This window comes from Crocuta crocuta, unplaced genomic scaffold (genome assembly GCF_008692635.1).
Source record: "Crocuta crocuta isolate KB4526 unplaced genomic scaffold, BGI_CrCroc_1.0 scaffold1077, whole genome shotgun sequence".
Classification (NCBI taxonomy): domain Eukaryota; kingdom Metazoa; phylum Chordata; class Mammalia; order Carnivora; family Hyaenidae; genus Crocuta; species Crocuta crocuta.
In genome coordinates this window covers 41842-61982 of record NW_027528413.1, presented here as the reverse complement: position 1 = coordinate 61982, position 20141 = coordinate 41842, and the positions used below count along the sequence as shown (strand labels likewise).

Below are 20141 nucleotides of genomic sequence, written 5' to 3'. Positions count from 1 at the left end.
GACCAGAGACACAGAGGGACGGGGGCGATTCCCCTCTGCGGGGAGTTTAGAGGGGAAAGAGAGTGGCCGAAACTGCTCAAGACACTGGCCCTGTCGCTGGGGAACAGAAAAACCTCCGCTCAGGACACAGAGGGACCTGGTTTCCTGCTCTCCAGCTGACCCTAGGCGTGATGCACTCGTCCCAGGCGACCCCCAGGGAAATTGCTCCCCCCTTGTCAGCACGACCTGGAGGGGACGTGCGGCAGCCACGCCTTTGTGCTTCTGGCTCGGCTGGATCCCTAGAGGGGAGGCGAAGGACTTAAAACTGGGAGATTTCCCTGCGAGTTTGTGTTTCGGGCGACGAGACACAGAGGGACCCAGTTTCCTGCTCTCCAGCTGATCCTAGATGGGACGCACTCGTCCCAGGCGACCCCCAGATGAAACTGCTCCTCGCTTGCCAACCCGACCTGGAGAAGACGGGAGCAGCGACTTCTGGCTCGTTCCCCAGGGGGTAGGCAAGAGGCTCGGGACTGCCCTGAGGGGATTGCCTGCGAGTTTGTGTTTCCGGCAATTTCAGTGGGGCGCACAGACTGAGATCTGGAAATGCGGCCCACACTGGGATATAGAGCACGGCCCACCTTGGCTGCGCCCCCGGTACAGGGAGTTTACACACCCAAAAAAGTGAGTTGCAGCGCTTGGTTCAAGAAGGGACTGGAGTGCCGTCACTCTTCTCCCCACAACCGCCAAGGCAGAACTCCCACCAGCCTCATTGGATCAAACCACGCCCATCACTGCTAGAGAGCTGCCCTCCTCCTTTTTTTTTTTCCCCCCACCGGAGCCAGGGCAAGACCAATTCTGGTCACTGGCTTGCTTGAACAGTCAAATTTAATTCATTCTCTAGATGTAAATTCTACAACTACCTACCTTTTCATCTCTTTCTCTCTGGAGTAATCAGACTAAATAGTTTCTCTAGATAACACCATCCTCATTTCTTTTGCCTCTTCAAACATATTGCACTCTTTCGCTCTTTGAAAAACACTTCTTATTCCTTCTGCCTGCTCATTTCATTTCCAATTTTGCCTCATCCCTGCCCTGTCATTTCTCTCTTTCTTTATGCTGTTCAACCAGCACTGCATACACCTGGCTATTTATTTGTAGCTGGGAAATCTGGTTATATGCTTTAAACTGTTCTTTGCCCATTGGGTTTCTTCTTTTTTCCTTTTCTTCTTTTTTAATTTTTTTAGGTATTTTCATTTTTTATTCTTTGCCTACCATTCTCCCTCTTTCTCTTTACTTTTTCCTTTTCCCTTTCGGTTTGCGTGTTTGTTGGATTTGTCTGTGCGTTTGTGTGCCTTTGTTCCCTGTGTGTTTGTCTGTTTTCTTTTCCAGGGCTACCTCAAGAAACTAGCCAAAGGACACATGGTGGAGAGTCCCAAATACCACNTGCAGGGTACAAAATGAACGAACAGAAATCGGTTGCATTTTTATACACCAACAATGAAGCAACAGAAAGAGAAATCAAGAAACTGATCCCATTCACAATTGCACAAAAAACCATAAAATACCTTGGAATAAACCTAACCAAAGATATAGGAGATGTGTATGATGAAAATGATAGAAAACTTATGAAGGAAGTCAAAGAAGACACAACGAAATGGAAAAACATTCCATGCTCATGGGTCGGAAGAATAAATATAGTTAAAATGTCNCCCAGACTTTAGTCTCTACTATAAAGCTGTTATCATCAAGACAGTATGGTATTGGCACAAAAATAGACACATAGACCAATGGAATAGAATTGAGAGCTCAGAATTGGACCCAAAAGTACAGAGCCAACTAATCCTTGACAAAGTAGGAAAGAATATCCAATGGATNAGGGCACTTGTGGAGATAAGCTCTGGGTGTTATATGAAAAGTAACTTGACAATAAACTATTTGTAAAAAATAAATAAATAAATAAACATTAAAAATGGTTAAAAATTAAATTTCCTTATAACCTGCAGCCCATTGATGAATACTTAATGCAAATACAGAGTATATCATTTCTACAGGAACCCCCTACTGTCTTAATGTAAATGCCTTACCAGAGGAAAAACAACCTTAGCTTAACAATAGCAAGGCCTCTAGTATCTTATGAGTCTTTTCAGTATATGAAAGTCCTTCTGGAGAACTCCTTCTTGCCTTTACCTCCCCCAACTCCATAGAATATAACCAGTCATCCTTCATAACTCCAGTTCAGATCTTTATGCCTATGGGTCCTGTCCCCATGCTTTAATAAAATCACCTTTTTGCACTAAAGATGTCTTCAAGAATGCTTTCTTGTCCATCTGCTATGGATCCCCACCACTCCAAAACCCCACCAATAGTGTGGAGAAGGCTATTTTCCAAGCAAGACAATACTGGAGCTCCAATAGCAACCCCACCCTCAGATCCTACTCATAGTGATGAGGTTTTGGGGTGATGGTGGGGTTCAGGGAGTTCAGAGATGATGGCCAAGAAAGCATTCTTGAAGATGTCTTTGGTGCAAAAAGGTGATTTTATTAAAACATGGGGACAGAATGCATGGACAGAAAGACCTGCACTGGAGCTGTGAGGAGTGGCTAGTTCTATACCCTAAGGTTGGGAGGGGAAGTCTCTAAGGAATTTTGGAAGCAAGGTTTCCAGGACCTTGCTATTGTTAGGAAAACAAGTCATTTATTACCGTTTAGTAAAACCTAGGTCATGAGACCCTTCAGATATATACCAGGGGACCATAAGCTTGGAGTATAATTGCCAGCATATACCTTGGGGAAGCTGAGATAAAGAAAGTTTCCAAAGGAATTTTCATATGTTAAAGTAGACTTACAGGATCCTAGAGGTTGGGATAATGTTAAGCCAAGATTCCCTTTTGCCCCCAGCAAAGTGTCATCACCGAGGCAGCCAAGCTCCTAGAGGGAGGTCACTGCCAGTTTCTAGGACTTGTCAATGGGCTGTAGGCAGTAAGGGAATTTAATGTTTCATTTGCCTTAGTTTCCCACATCACCATGGCAAGCACTCAAACCCATTTCCTTTGTTCTTGGGTAGCCAGGAGTATCCGAGGAATATCACACATATTCCACCTGGGGGGGGGGTGCTGGTAGCCTGTAGTTTGCCCTCAGCTTGCCTGCACTCCCTCACCAATAAGGTGGTGGTTCTCTGCGGGGAGAGGCAAACAGAAAAAGATAAGAGCTACAGTCCCTTTCAGCTTCCACTTTCACGGTATAGGTGTCACTCCAGGAGAAGCAGGCCACCATCCCTGTCCCCAGCCCTATCTTCAGTGTAAGAGCACAGAATTTCTGCCCAAGGAGAGAGGCAAGACTAGAGGACTGATACCTCCATAGCCCTACTGAGGGGCTGATTTCACTTAGAACAGAATGTGGAGTATAGGAGACTAGAAAATCTACCCCAAAATATGCTTTTTAGTATCTTTGGTATGTATATTTTGAGAAACATCAGACACATGGAAGGTCTGAACAGAGTAGAAGTTACCCTTTCATGAGGGACATTTACATTTATAAAGGAAATCTCTATTTGTAAGGATCTCTCCCTCTCTCTCTCTTAGAAAGAGAAGGATGACTCTAAATCACAAGAGACTCTCACCAGTGGAGAAGGCACTGACTTAAATCTGTATAACAAACCATATCCTTGTTTACTATGATTTTCCTGGCCTCCCTATACCTTTCTTTAATTGAAGATTTAATTGAGAATGGTATTTAGGCCTAAATTCTAAGCCGTATCTGGGAGTTACTCAATTTTCCCTGGGTATCTCCCAGGTATACCTGAGGTATACATGTTAATAAACTTCTGTTTGTTTTTCTCTTGTTTATCTGTCTTTTTTTTAATGTTTATTTAATTTTGAGAGAAACACACACAGTACAAGTGGGGGAGGGGCAGAGAGAGAGGGAGACACAGAATGTGAAGCAGGCGCCAGGTTCTGAACTGACAGCACAGAGCCCANGTTTATCGTCAAGTTGGTTTACATATAACATCCAGTGCTCATCCCAACAAGTGCCCTCCTCCATGCCCATCACCCCCCTTAACCAAGATTTTAAAGGGTGGAATGAAAATACTTTCCTCCCCAACAGGAGTAACTCCTGTCTTTAGGTGTAGTCAAAATCAATAACAATCTTACTGTCAGACAATTAAGAGAAAGCTAATAGTTTCATGAAACCAGTACCAAAAGACAAAACAGCAAATCACCCAGAAGTTTAACAGTGAGAACCAGAGAAATGGACAGCTCAAAAGTACCCTGTTAAGACCATACTTCTCCCTGGAGGTTAGGAGGCTGTGTACATTTGGCAGGCTGCACCCCCTAAAAAGCAACTGCAACATGCACTTGAGAGCTACTAGTATCTACTAGAACATGTGGCAGAAATCATCCCACACATCACTCACAGATCCATCAGCAGATAGGAGGAAAAACTTTACCTCAGTGTTTTTAGAGTCCCTGGTGGGATCTGAAAATTAGACGGACAAAGACAAATCAACAGGAGAAACACATACAAATGTATTTAATATAAGATTTACATGACACGGGGGCCTCATAAGGAAATGAAAATCCAAAGAAATTATTAAACCTGAGTACTTTTATGCAAAGTACTTGATGAAAAGAGATGAAAAGTGAACAGCCACGGAAGAACATGGTAGGTCAAGGAGTATGGGGTAAGTGCAGTAAACTGGGGGAAAGTTAGTGTTTTTTACCTCCATACCTGGGATTCGTTGTTTTGCTGCTTTGAAGAATGAAGAGGTGGACACAGGATAAACAACAGGCAAAAGTTTATTAGAGCATAAGATTAGAAAGGAAGAATAGTAGGAAAGCTCTCTTTACAGAGAGGGGACATTGGAAAGTGAATGCCCAAGTCTAGAGGCAAGGGTCCTAGTTTTATAAGGTTCTGGTCAGTCCTCCCCCTTCCCTTTCCCCTTGTTCCTTCTCAGGTCTTACCTTATTGGCTGGATACCTCTAGGTGCTGGGTTGTCCATTCCTGATTGGTTCATTTCCATTGTATGAGGGGTGGTCTATGGTCATACTGTTCCTTGTGGGCTTGATGGTCTACTTATTTTTAGTCGGGTCTTTGGTCAAATTCTTAAGGGAAACCTGAGGGGGAGTAGGTAGTGGAAGCTTATGCCCGGAGGGGCTTTGCTGTGGTCAGAGGCTCCCAGCATTGTTCCAAAATATGTGTTTTTCCCCACCCAGGCACCTCACATCCTAACCTTTCCCTCTCTGCCTATTTTATCCTATCTTTTCCCTATCATATTAGCAAGGTCTGATCTTTCAGATTCTTCTCAGTATCCCTTTGTCTTCAGAGATAAGGATGTTACTTTCCTCTGAGTATAGGGCAGGCACCTCTCACATGAGAGTCTTATGACCTGCTTCAGGGGAAAACTATACATGGAAGGTCAGAGTGACCTTCCTGCTTCTGCCATTGTCTCAAACTCCTTCAATTTAAAATATTCAACATGCCAAGATGCCACATTGGAGCAGCATGCCCTGATCCCCATCACTGGTTCAAGGAATATAAGCACAACCCCTAAATAATCATTGATTGAATATTAAGCTATGTTGACTTGGTAACCTCTGGGAAGCTAGGCTTGAAAATAAAAACAACGGAAAAAGCTGAGCAGTGACATGAGAGACTGCACACTTTAAGGAAAATATATTTTGTGGAATTATTCCAGACAAGACATTAAACAAATAAGCTAAAAGAAAATGGCACCATGAAAAAGTCTCAGAAGGAATGTGACGCTTATTAGAATCCATAGTTGTTATGATATGTTATCTGAAATGCTTATTGCTCAACAGAAAGTTATAAGACAAACAAAGAAACAGGAGAGTGTGATTCTTGTACAGTTTTTTTAAAAAAACAGGCAGCAGAAACCACCTTAAGGGGACGCAGGATGTGGGAGTTAGCAGACAAAGACTGCAAAGTAGCTACTATAAATATGTTCATAGGGGCGCCTGGGTGGCTCAGTCAGTTGAGCTTCTGACTCTTGATTTCAGCTCAGATCATGATCTCATGATTCATGAGTTCGAGCCCTGCAACTTTATCAAATAAAGAACATCAATTAAGACAGAAATTACTTTAAAAAATGGAAATTCTGGAGTTGAAAAGCATAATAACTCAAATTTTAAAAAAATCACTAGAGGGGCTCAAACTAGATTTGAACAGGCAGAAAAAAAGAATTAGTGAACTTGAGGATATATCATTCAAGATTATATAATCTGACGAATAGGAAGGATAAAAGAATGAGGAAAAATGAGCATAGCTCACAGACCTATGGGACACAATGAAGTACACCAACATATATATAATGGGGGTACCAGAATGAGAGAAGAGGGAGAAATGAATAGAAAAATTACTTGGAGAAATAGCAACTGGGGGCACCTAGGTGGCTCAGTTGGTTGAACATCTGGCTCTCGGTTTCAGCTAGGGTCATGGTCCCTGGGTGATGGGATCGAAGCCTACATCAGGCTTCGCACTGAGCATGAAGCCTGCTTGAGATTCTCTCTTTCTCTCTCTCCCTCTGCCCCTCTCCCCAGCTTGTACACACACACACTCTCTCTCTAATATTAAAATAAAGATTAAAGAAAAAAGAAATAACCACTGAAAATTTCCTAAATATGTAACAAACCATTAATCTACAAATCCAAAAACCTCAACAGACTGCATGTAAAAAAATATGCAAAGAAATCTCTACCTAGACATAGCATAATAAAAATGTTGACAGCCAAAGCCAAAGAGAAAATCTTGAAAGCAGCAAAAGAAAAATAAATGTACTCCGTTCTCTTGACACTGCATTGTTTTATCACTGATCTCAATTCATCCAATCTTGGGTAGCTCTGAAGTTGGGGCTCCAAAGTAGCTGAAACATGAATTTACTCCTGGATCGCGTTTTGTAGTCCCTTCTGAGATGGCATCTGCTATGGACATGCTAGAGTTATGCTGCAGCACTTCACCAATTGCTGCCATATACAGGCTATGTAACTTGGGGCAAGTTACTTATTAGCCTTTCTGAGTCCACTTTCTGAATCTCTAAATGGACCTCACTTCCCTACCTTGTTTTATTATTTTAAGAATTAGAAACAATATATGTGCTGTGTCCTCAATATGAGAGTTATTGCAGAAATGATGCTAGCCGATCTTGGAAAAGAGTGGTTAATATGTAGTCAAGTTTGGTGTGATGCTCCAGGAGATGAATGCCAACAGACAAATGCCAACCTTTAGGAAGCACAGGAGCACAGAAGAGCAAGCCACCAACTGAGTGAGCACCACACATTCATGGCCTCCAAAGGCATAGCAGCACCTAGTGGCCTGGGTTGTGATAATTTATTCATAACAATGGCCGTTGGCACTGCTTTGCTCTGGTCCAAGCACTATCCTTAGGTCCTCCATTTGTGTGTAAATAAACCATCTCCATGCCTACTTAATAAACCTAGCTGATAGGTATAATGATGCCTGTTTTACAAGTAAAAAAGACACTGAAGTTCAGAGGCATGAATTAGCCTATATAAAGTCACATAAGCTATAATAGGCAAAGCTAGACTTTAAGTTCAGAGCACTTTACTGGCGAATAAGAGCTCTTTCCCCATACCCTGCTGCCCCTTGGATTCATTTATTTATTCTGTATATACTAAATACCCCTTGGATGCCAAACACTTGGGATATCAGGACTAGACTCTTCATTCATTTGGACATTTCCATGTAACATTAAGCTTTGGCTTTAGCTAGGTATTATGTATGTTGACTTTTCTCTTGGTTCAGTTTGGGTTATACCCCTAGGAATCATCAGTACACAATCTTTTAAGAAGCAGAGCTCAGATGGCTTCTTAGTTGTCTGGGACCCACTCCTGAGTCAACCTCCCAAGATGCCAGAGCTTCCAGTATTAACTGGTGGTTTAAGTTCTCAGAGCAGTCTTTCACATGGATTGAACCCAAAGACTATACTGTGGGGTGGTAGCCAGAGTTTCAGAGGGGTTCTGTGCTCCTCCAAAGGGTGAGATGTCCCATTTTTGGTAGGTGCTTTTCATAATTCAGCAAAGAAAAATATGTGAGACACATAGGACAACCCTTAGGTAAATACTGGTTCCTATCTAGATTCATTCTTGCTTTACTAGATGCAGGCCCTCAAAGAGTACAGAGACTTCACATCCTTATTAAAGACACCCAAATCCCTCAACTTAAACATTAGGACAGACCTTAAAAGAGTTCAGAGACATCATGCCTTGAAAGCAGAACTTGAAAGACATCAGATTCAAACCTTGGGATAGACACTTAAAGAATTCCAAGACTTCATGCCAACAATACAGACTCCCAACTACTTAAGATTCAAACCTGACGACACAAACCCTCAATGAATTCACAGACCTCACACCCTGAGCACAAGCATCTACATATCTCAGAGTAAAGTACTGGGAAACAGAACACTACAGAGAGCAGAGATACCATACCTTGAAAAATGGCCCCCAAATAACAGACTCAAACCTTGGAACACACTATGAAAAGATTTAGAAGTGCCGTACCTTGAACAAGACCCCAAATATCTCAAACTCAAAGTTTAGGATTCACATTCTCAAGGAGTTTGAAGACCTCTGACCTTGAACATGATTCCCAAACCTCAAATTAATATTGAAAAAAAAAAAAAAGGCAATGAAAGAGTTCAAAGTTCTCACATTCTGAACTCAGGTCCCAAATAGTTCAAACCCAACTTGAGACACAGAACCTCTAGAAGTTCAGAGATCTCACACCTCATACTCAAACATTGAAACAAAGATCACCAAAGCATTTAGGGAACGCAAACCCTGAACTCAGACTCCCAAATATATCACACTCAATCTTAAGGACAAACATGGTCAGAGTTCAGAGATTTTACATACTAAATGAAGAAACTGAAATATTTCAGACTCAAAACAACAGAAAGTTCTAGACCTCACACCAAGAACATGAACTTCCAAACACCTCAGACTCAATACTTGGGACACAGACCCTCAGAGTTCAGAGACCTCACATCCTGAACAACAACAACAAAACCCAAACACCCTACATCAAAACTTTGAGTGACAGATCCTTAAGATCGGTTATCTCAAACCTTGAACATAGACTACAAACACCTCAGACTAAAACCATAGGACACAGACCAACAATGCATTCAGAAACCTTACACCAGTAACAAATAGTACTCCAAATACTTCAGGCTCAAACACTGAGAAACAAACTCACTGATTTCAGAAACCCTGCATTAATCTGTGTCTTTTGTTTTCTGTATTTTTATGATTTGACATCTGGGACCTTGCTGACCTTGGAGAGACTGCCTCTCCCAAGGTTATTCAAGTCCTAGAAACAGTAAACAACTTGCCTGAGAGAGCACTTTTCAAATACAAACAAATCAATCCACAGCCATACCCCAACCACCTCCTCTATCAGGTTCTCACACTGCAGACCACTATTCCTCTGCCCTAATCACCCAGGGCCAGGTACCAGGCAACCAGAGAGAGCCCCTATACACAGAATCTACTGAAACTATTCAAACTGGCCAAATACTAAACTAATTACCCTGCCCATTCGTTCCAGTGAAAACCACAATAAGGACTCTTATTCAAAATTTCCTCATCTCTCTGCCTCCTGACTAAACCTGGTGCTTCCCCATATGGTACTGCATGGTTCGGCATTCCATTTTCTCTTGGGATCTGTGAGCATAACAAATTATCTTCTCAATAATAATCATTTCCTGATCTATTGGCCTTACCATACCTAAATAATAATAAAAACCTGTATTAAAACAGAACTCATACCCTGACCAGATTTCACCAAATATATAAACCTCAAGCCTGATATACAGACCTCCAAAGAATTCAAAAAATTCTAACTCTAATTTTTTAATCTTTATTTATTTTTGAGAGAGAGAGCACAAGCAGGGGAGGAACGGAGAGAGATGGAGACACAGAATCTGAAGCAGGCTCCAGGCTCTGAACTGTCAGCACAAAGCCCAACGTGGGGCTCGAACTCACAAACCAGAAGATCATGACCTGAGCTGAAGTTGGATGCCTAACCAACTGAGCCATCCAGGCGCCCCAGAGAATTCTAACTCTAAATATGGAACCTGAACTATCCTTGACTCAAACCATAAGATGGATCCAGGCAGACCTCACATTTGAACACAGTTCCCAAATATCTCTGAATCAAGCCATGCAATACAGACCCTTGAAGAGTTCGGAAAATTCAAACGCTGAATGCACACTCAAAATACCTCAGACTCAAAACTTAGAAAATAGACTCTTAAAAGACTCTTAAATACAGAGAACAAACTAGGATTGATGGGGAGAAGGGCAGGGAAGACAGGAAAATGGGTGATGGGCATTGAGGAGGGCACTTGTTGGGATGAACACTGGGTGTTGTATGTAAGCAATGAATCACGGGAATCTACCCCCGAAACCAAGAGCACATTGTATACACTGTATGTTAACCAATTCGACAATAAATTACATTTTTTAAAAAAGAAAATAGACTCTTAAATACTTTAGAGAACCCACATCCTCAACCTGAACCCCCAAATACCTCAGATGCAAACCTTGGAACAGATCCTTAAGGAGCTTATTTACCATGCACTATGAATTAAGTACTTCCTGTTAACTAAGTGGGACACACATCTTCAAAAATATTAGGGAGCTCAAACCCTGAACACAGACATCTAAATATCTTATAGATAATCTTTGGAACACAGGCCATTAAAACTTTTAGAAACCTTGCAACCCGGAAAAAAAAACAAAAAACAAAAAAACCCCTCAGATTCAAACCTTGTAAGAAAGCCTCAAAGAGTTCATAGACTTCAACCCTGAACACAGACTCCCCAGATGCCTCAGACTCAAACCTTGGAACATAAAACCTTATGCAGTTCAGGAACTTCACATCTAGAACAGAAACCTCAAATATATCGGACACAAACCTTGGAAGAGAGCCTCCAAGACTTTATAGAACTCACTCCCTGAAAGCAGACCCCAAATACCTCAAATTTACACTTGGAACACAGACCTCGGGGCACCTTGGTGGCTCAGTCAGTTGAGCGTCCAACTTCAACTCAGGTTATAATCTCATGGTTCATGAGTTCAACCCTCACGTTGATCTCTGAGCTGTTTGGTCTCTGAGCTAACAGCTCAGAGCCTGGAGCCTGCTTCAGATTCTCTCTCTCTCTCTCTCTCTCTCTCTCTCTCTCTACCTCTGCCCCTCCCCTGCTTGTGTTCTCTCTCTCCTTCTCAAAAAATAAATAAAATAAAATAAAATAGAATAGAATAACATAACATAACGTAACATAACATAACATAACATAAAATTTCAGAGACCTCACACTGTGAACACAGAACCAGATACCTCAGACCCAAACCTTGTGACACAAACCCTCAAATAGTCAAAGACTTCACACAATGAACACAAATGCTCAAATACCTGAACCCCTACAATGAAATAGAGCCTCAAGAATTTGGAGACGGGAGGCCTTGAACACAGATTCTCAATTGCCTCAGACTCATATCTTAAAACACAGACCTTCATAGATTTCAGACAGTGCACGACCTGAACACAAACCTCACATATCTCCGATTCAAACTTTGGAACATAGATACTGGGTGAGTTCAGGGACTTCACACTCTGACTTCAGACACCAAATACTTCAGAACCAAATTTGGACAGACTCTCTAAAAGTTCTAAGACTTCAGGAGTGCTTAGGGTGGCTCAGTCAGTTAGGCATCCAACTTCGGCTCAGGTCAAGATCTTATGGTTTGTGGGTTCAACCGATGTGTCGGACTCTGTGCTGACAGCCCAGAGCCTGGAGCCTGCTTTGGATTCTGTGTCTCCCTCTCTTTCTGCCCCTCCACTTCTCTCTCCCTCTCTCTCTCTCTCTCTCTCTCTCTCTCTCTCCCTTCCTCTTTCTCTCTCTCTCAAAAATTAACATTAAATAAACAACAATAGACATTAAAAAGAATTGTTTTAATAGAAAATAAAAGTTCTAAGACTTCAGACTCTGAACCCAGACCTCCCAAACAAATCAGCCATAACTCATGGAACACTGACTGAAGAATTTCAGTGACCACATACGCTGAATACAAAACCTAATCACCCCAGACTCAAACCTTGGAACACAGACAATGAAAGCACTTTAAAACCTTACACCCTGAAAAAGATTCCAAATACCTCAGAATTATACCTTGGGACACAAACCTTCAAAGATTTCAGAGACTCCACACCTGAATACAGACCAAAAATACATAATACACAAACCTTGCAATAGAGACCCTATGAAAGTGCTGACTAGCACCATTACTCACAAGAGCCAAGAGGTAGGAGTAACCCAAGTGTCCACTAAGAATGGGTGGAGAAACAAAATGTAGTATATACATACAATGGAACAGCATTCAGCCTTGGAAGGAAAGTCTGACACATGCGACAACACAGATGAATCTTGAGGACATTATGTTAAGTGTAATAAGCCAGTCACAAAAAGATAAATACTATAGGATTCCATTTACGTGAGGCACTGAGAGTAGTCGAACTCATAGAAAGAAAGTAGAGTGGTGATTTTCAGGGGCTGGGGAAGGGGTAAATCAGGAGTTAGTGTTCAATGGGTATAAAGTTTCAGTTTGGGAAGATGGAAGAGTTCTGGAGACCTGTTGCTCAACAATATGAATATCCTTAATGAACTGTACACTTAAAAATGGTTGAGAGGTGCCTGGGTGGTTCAGTCGGTTAAGTTTGCAACTTCAGCTCAGGTCATGATCTCATGGTTCATGACTTCAAGTCCTGCATCAGGCTCTGTGCTGACAGCTCAGAGCCTGGAGCCTGCTTTGGATTCTGTGTCTCCCTCTTTCTCTGCCCCTCCCCTGCTCATGCTCTGTCTCTCTTTCCTTCAAAAATAAACATTAAATTTTTTTAAAAATAGTTGAGATGATAAATCCTATGTTATATGTATTTTACCACAATTTAAAATATATGGATTGGGGATATTAACTGGATTATCCATCTGTGTAGTATCTGCTCAGTTGTTTACATTGGACCAACCTGTAGCGTCTCTTGAGTACACTGTCAAATTGCTTAGCTACCTTTGCTCTCATTGCCCATGGAACGAGAGTTAGAAATTGCATGGACACTAATGTGATTGTGGAAGATCATCTGTGTTACTGTCCCCTTCCTTAAAGGTGGAGAACAGTAAGTAGTGACAATGAGTAGACAGAGATGCAAGAATAAGAATTTGTGGAAAAGAGAGGATCTTAAATGATAGAATCTCTCCAGTTTAACAAGAAGACCCATGGGAAAATATCATTTCTATCACTTCTTCAATTGAACTCAAATTCCCTTCTGTATATGATCAAAATATATTAAGGTAGATATACAAATACCCAGAAATAAGTACAATAATTATTGTAATTATAATATTAATTACCATTGGATTTCACACATATACAGTACTTTACAATATTCAAAGCATTTTTGTGTGACTTTAGTTCATTTAATTCTTGCAGCTCTAACAAGAAGAAAAGACTGAGCCAAACAACCTCTGGCTTAGGATCAGTGCTCATGTGGACATATCTGGCCCTGGGTCATCAGATCTGCCTTGTGACCTCCAAAACATTGACCTCTGGTAATGCCAGAGGCCTGATCTGTACTAATCTTTTATCTGCTCATCTTGACACAGACTCCCTTATAGATTTGATTTATGGTAATGAGTCCTATAAACTATGATCCGTCACAAGGTTTTGCAAAATTTACTTTAATAATCCATCTGGAGTCCATCTACTACCCTCAGGCCTTTATTATCTTTCATTGTACCACTATAATATCTTCCCAACAGTCTCTTTTTCTCCATTTTAGTCCTTTGAATTAGTCAGCTTCATGGCAATAAAAAAGATGGTTCAAAGTGTTTAAATAGAAAGACTTAAATTACTAGACCGTTCAAACCTTTAAACTTTTAAACTCAGTTGAAAGTTGTTTTTTTTTTTTTCGAAGGTTTTAACAGAGTTAAAGGAAGTTAAGGGTGCTGAGACACCTGAGAAGTAGCAACAGAGAGAAGCCATTACCATCCTTTGATGTGAAGGGGCATGGGGAAGAAGTCTTTCTTACTGGAACCCAGTGAAAACTAGAGCAGAAGAGGTGCCAGGGGACAGGAGCTATGGCTGCAGTAGAAAACCAGAGTCATTGATGGATGCACAGCCAGGCAGGAAGGGAGTTAGGGAGTGCAGAATGGACAGATAAATACCCACAAACTCTCTCTCTAACCACTCTCTGATCTACTGGTGCCCACTTCTTCCCACCCACAACCCACACACATGCATTGTCCAAAATCAAGCAGAAGTTAGACGATATGGTGTTTTTAAAACATCTTCAGATTCATTTACAGTCCCCTCATCAAGGGGTAGAGTCTAATTCTCCACTTAAACTTTTTTTAAATTTATTTCTTTATTAGCTTTGCAATTAACAAGGAAAAAAGGTAATGACATAAAGAGCAATAAAAAAATGTGATCTGTTGATTTGGGATATGTACTTTAAAACTAGGATTGTTTTTATTCTTCATATAAAATGGTGCCTATTATAAAACTATAGAAATCAAACCCAAGCTGTTTTTCTTTCATTAAAGATGGGGTCTTTTTACCTGAAAACATGTACATCCAAAGATACTGATAATAAGTTTAAAAATAACATGCATTGAGTCTGTTATCCCATATACACAAAATTGTAAGACTCTGTCTACGTGTACATAGGCTTAGAGCCATATATCTGGGATTGTATTCAGCAAAGTATAAAACAATGGTTTTGTCAAGTTAGCTAACATACAGTGTATACAATCTCTTCCACTTAAATATAAATATCAGCTGGCCTTAATGACTCACTTCTAACAAATAGAATGTGGTAGAAGTAACTCTACATAATTTCTAAGGCTAGGCCATAAAAGGCAATACAGTTTCTGCCTGGCTCTCTTTCTCTCGGGGTGCTTNCACTGCAGCAGTCCAGGCTGGCAGCCAGCACAGCCACCAGACAGGTGAGTATAGAAGCCTTCAAGAGGACTCCAGCACCAGTCAGCTGTCTGACTTTAAAAGGCAAGAGAGGGGTGTCTGGGTGTCTCAGTGGGTTAATTTTCTGACTTCAGCTTAGGTCATGATCTCACAGTTCGTGGGTTCAGGCCCCACATCAGGTTCTGTGCTAACAGCTCAGAGCCTGGAGACTGCTTCCAATTCTGTGTCTCCCTCTCTCTCTGTCCCTCCCCTGCTTGTGCTCTGTCTCTCTCTGTCTCAGTAATAAATAAAACATTAAAATAGTTTTAAATAAAATAAAATGCATGAGAGAAGCCCAACTTAGAATTGCCTAGCTAAGCCCAGTCCACCCATAGGTTGTGAGAGATAATAATAAATGGTTGTGCTTGCTTTACATCACTAGGTTTGGGGTGGTGTGTTATGCAGCTTTAGATAACTGGAGTTCTGAGAACGCAGTCAAGGCAATCTTTGTGCACTCAACCTGGTGGGCACAGAGCAAAAAAGAAAAAAAAAAAGGCAGAAAGTGGATCTAGGGGAATATACAGCAGATAAGCAGCCTAGCTCCCTTAAATCGCTCCTCCACAGTACAGCCAGAAAACCTTTCACTGACTAGAAGCAAAAAAGCCCAAGCCTGCAACACAGAATTTCTAGGACATTGCTTTCCCTGCTTTTCACCACCAACTCCAGGAACTCCCTGCTCTATGATTTATTTTAACGGTTGTACTGGATTCTTTGTAGTTTGCCCTATACACCATGCTGTTTCTTTTTTCCAAGACTTATGAATTTTCCCCTAGAATATCCTTTTGTTTTAAACTATCAGTCATTAATATCACCTCCTTTATAAGCTTCAGCTAAAAATTCACTACATACCTTTTTCTTATTTATACTTTACCCTAATGTAATGAAATCATTTCTCTGTGAGTCTTGGTCTGTCTTCCCTACAGAGGAAGCTCCTGAAAGACCAAGAGGAAACTTTATTCATGTTTATTCATAGAGAAGTGGCCTAAATAGAAGCACAAGCTTCTATTTGTCTAGCGTGTAGACTGTAAGCACTATAAAGGACAATCTTTATCTCAGTCTCAAATCTAACTCCAATGCCTAACACAAAGGACTGGAAAATAGGCGCTCAAAAATAGCCCCCTTGAATGGCTGCATGAAATGGAATCCCCCAAAAACCCAGCATGGAAATAATCCTGCACTTAATTTCTCAATAGATACTACTTGTTTGGAACTTGAAATGTGTTCTGAACCACTGTTGTTAAATCAAAAGAGCAAGGAAAATGGGCGAAAAGTGTTCTTTTTCACTTTAGTATCTTCAGTTAGGGAAAATACTATTTTTAGCTTTAAAAATAGCAAATTTTAATTTAATAAAATTAGCTTGCCAATGTAGCTGACCTAATACCCTAGGTAGCATAATGCTAGAGAGAAGACAATAAGTTTTTATAACATAAGGATGTGTTTAAGGAAAAATAAGAATCTCAGGCAGGAAATAACTTATAAACTCTTAAAATTCCATCTGCTAAAAAACTTCTGACATTTGTTAACATGTTACAGAAGACTTTAGTCAGGACTATTGCAATAGATACGTCAGAGAGGAAAAACTTTCCCTCTACTCTCTTAGCTTCAGTGCTTGGGGGCCTGCAAATTAAACAGACAGTGAACCCCCAGTAGCAGAATATGCCACCCCCAAAGTATGCTACGTTGGCATAAGAATTATTTTAAGCTAAAGGCAAGTGAGAAGAAGCAGATACCAAAAAAAGCTCTCTGTCCTCCCTCTGTTTGTCTACAAGTGGAACATAAATTTGTAAAGATGTGTGCCTTCCCTTCTCTATAAGGAACGGCAGAAGTTAATCACCAGAGATAACTCTAAACTTAACAGCCCAGAGAGAACATCAGAAAAATCTATATAGCAAACATTTCTAACCAGCCCTTATCTTCCATTAGTTCTTCCATATATTTACCTTCTCATAATTTTCCACCCTTACAAACTCAAAGTCCTTTTCCTTTATCTTGTCACATCTCTAAAAATTATGTTGTTCTCTTGTGGGTTTTCTTATAGGTTTGTTTATTTTTGAAACAGAGAGAGACAGAGCACGAGTGGGGGAGGGGCAGGGAGAGAGGGAGACACAGAATCTGAAACAGGCTCCAGGCTCTGAGCTGTCTGCACAGAATCCGATGTAGGGCTTGAACCCACGAACCTCGAGATCATGACCTGAGCTGAAGTCGGATGCTCAACCAACAGCCACCCAGGCGACCCTGTTGTTCTCTTGTTAAGATGCCATATAAGCCCAAGTTCAAACCACCCTTCTGAATTAATCATCAATGAGTATTCTCCCAAGTGTATTTCAAAGGTACACATTAATAAACTTCTACATGTTTTTCTCTTGTTATTGTGCTTTTGTCAGTCTAATTTGTAGAACCCCAGCCAATGAACCTAGGATGGGTAGAAGAAATAGATCTTGTTTTCCTCTCCTATAACAGATTATCAAGAGTAAAACCAGATTTTTATTCCTGTTTGTACATCACAGAAAAATATGACTTAAGGAGACATTTAAAATTTGGAGCTTACATACCATCTTAATAGGGGAAGGGGTACAGAATAAGAGTATTTACAGGAAAACAAATGACTTTTTGGAAAGATAAATAGGCCCTTAGGAAAACAGATAGGAGATATGGTAGTTTTATGACATCTGTTCGGGCATCCTGCGGAGACTTCCCATCTCCAGTGATAAAAGCCAGTCATCCCTTGTTGCTCCCAGGAAGGGAGATTTATGACAGTTGAGCTCTTTTGGGATGCTCTGCTTTCAGGCAGATAAGAGATTTCAGGAACTCAGATGCCTTCCTCTCAAAATAATTTTTGTGCCACAGTAGCTTATTCTGGACCCCTTCAAGTGTGTCAAGACTATCACCATAGAGGAGAGACATTGGGCTCAACTCCAAATATAAGAAGGACAAGTGAAGATTTATAACCAATGAGCAGAATGAGGGGTCAGTACATGGAAAATTACTCAAAGGAAAAATGATGGGTAGGGTGATTCTTGTGAAACTAACTCAACAAGATTCTTACTGAAGGTAAGCCAGAATGATCAGATATCAAGAGTGGAGATTCTCAGCTGGCTTAGTTGGTAGAGCATGAAACTCTTGATCTCAGGGTTGTAAGTTCAAACCCCATGATGGGTATAGAGATTACTTAAAAATAAAATCTTAAAAAAAAAGAGTGAGGATTCTCTCTAAACTAACTTAGCAGAATTCTTATTGCAACTGGACTAGGCAAACAGAAGAAAGGGCCCAAGGACAAGGCCTAATTGAAAAGAGGTCTCAGAGGGGCGTGACTAAAGTTTGGTCAAGGACAGAGTCTTTGTGAGCTCAAACTGAAACTGACCATAGTATTTATTGGATGTCATCTGAACACCAACAGTACCCTGTGACCATTGTCTAAATAGAGCCACACAGTGTGGCTTTTGAGCCTTCTGGCTTTATATTTGAGTTTCATGCTGCTTTTCCTGCACTACTCACAAAAAAAGAAAAAAGAAATGTCATCTAACCAAAAATGACCCAGGTAACCTAAGATATGGGAGAAAAATATTTATAAGTCATATATCTCATAAGAGATTAATATCCAAAATATATAAAGAATTCCTACAACTTAATAACAAAACCCAAACAATTTAATGTAAAAATGGAGAGAACAGAACAGATATTTTTTCAAGGAAGACATCCAAATGGCCAACAGGTACATGCAAAGATGCTCAACATCAGTCATCAGGGAAATGCACATCAAAACCACAATGACCTATCACCTCACACCTGTTAGAATGGCTATCATCAAGAAGAGATAACAAGTGTTGGCAAAGATGTGGCAAAAAGGGAACCCTCATGCACTATTAGTGGGAATGTAAATTGGTACACCCATTGTGAAAAATAGTATGGAGTTTCCTTAGAAAACTAAAAATAGAATTACCATGAGGTGTCTGGGTGGCGCAGTCAGCTAAGTGTCCAACTCTGGCTCAGGTCATGATTTTGCAGTTTGTGAGTTCAAGCCCCACATTGGGCTCTGTACTGACAGCTCACAGCCTGGAGCCTGCTTCAGGTTCTGTGTCTCCCCTCTCTCTCTGACCCTCCCCTGCTTGCACCCTGTCTCTCTCTCTCTCAAAAATAAATAAATAAACATTAAAAAAATAAAACTACTATATGATCCAGCAATCCCACTCCTAGGTATATATCTGAAGGAAATGAAAACAGGATCTTGAAAAGATATTTGCACCTCCATATTCATTGCAACATTATTCATAATAACCAATATATGGAAAGTACCCAAGTGGCCATCAACAGATGAATGGATAAAAATATATATATTCTATATATACAATGGAATATTCAGCCATGAGAATGAAGAAAATCCTGGCATTTGCAACAATATGAATGGATCTTGAGGACATTATACTAAGTGAGGTAAGTAAGAAAAAACAAGTCCTCTATGATCTCAGTTACATGTGTTACCTAAAAAAGCCAAACTCATAGGAACAGAGAGTAGAATGGTGGTTACCAGGGCTGGGGCTGGGGGGGAAGTGGGGAGAAATTGGTCAAAGGTACAATGCTACAATTATGTAGGATAAATAAGTTCTGGAGATCTCATGCACAGCATAGTGATTATAGTCAACAATACTGTATTATATGCTTCAAATTGCCAAGAGACTGTATCTTAAATGTTGCCACCACAAAAAAAATGATAATTATGTGGCATGATAGCGGTATTAGCTAATGTTACAGTAGTAATCACATTGCAATTTATGAATGTACCAAATCAACACACTGCACACTTTAAACATATAATTACATGTCGATTATATCTCACTTAAAAATGAATCAATGAGTATTCATAAATATTTCTTCAAATCCCATAAAACATAACGTTTCTGTGGGAATTCTATTATAGAAGGAAATATAAAGATAATTTTATAACAAAAATGTTTCATAAAAAAGGAAATAAAGATTTTTGGCTGTGATGGGGATCAGGACACAATGCCCCAAAATATGGTACCTTGGCATATTGAATATTTCAAGCTGAAGGAGTTTGAAAATATAGCAAAAGCACCATCACTTGTCCTTCTCCCCTAAAACAGGTCATAAGACT

General features: G+C 40.5%; 1 long non-coding RNA gene across 1 annotated transcript in view; it reads right to left on the bottom strand.

The window, feature by feature from the left end:
- The window catches only part of LOC144223526 (uncharacterized), a 20507-nt gene extending 15669 nt beyond the window's left edge, over nucleotides 1-4838 (bottom strand). The window contains exons 1-2 of the long non-coding RNA XR_013332720.1: nucleotides 4707-4838; nucleotides 4426-4454 (exon numbers count right to left, since the gene is read on the bottom strand). This is a non-coding gene — a long non-coding RNA (uncharacterized LOC144223526). The remainder of the gene's footprint in view (nucleotides 1-4425; nucleotides 4455-4706) is intronic.
- Nucleotides 4839-20141: the final 15303 nt, after the last annotated feature.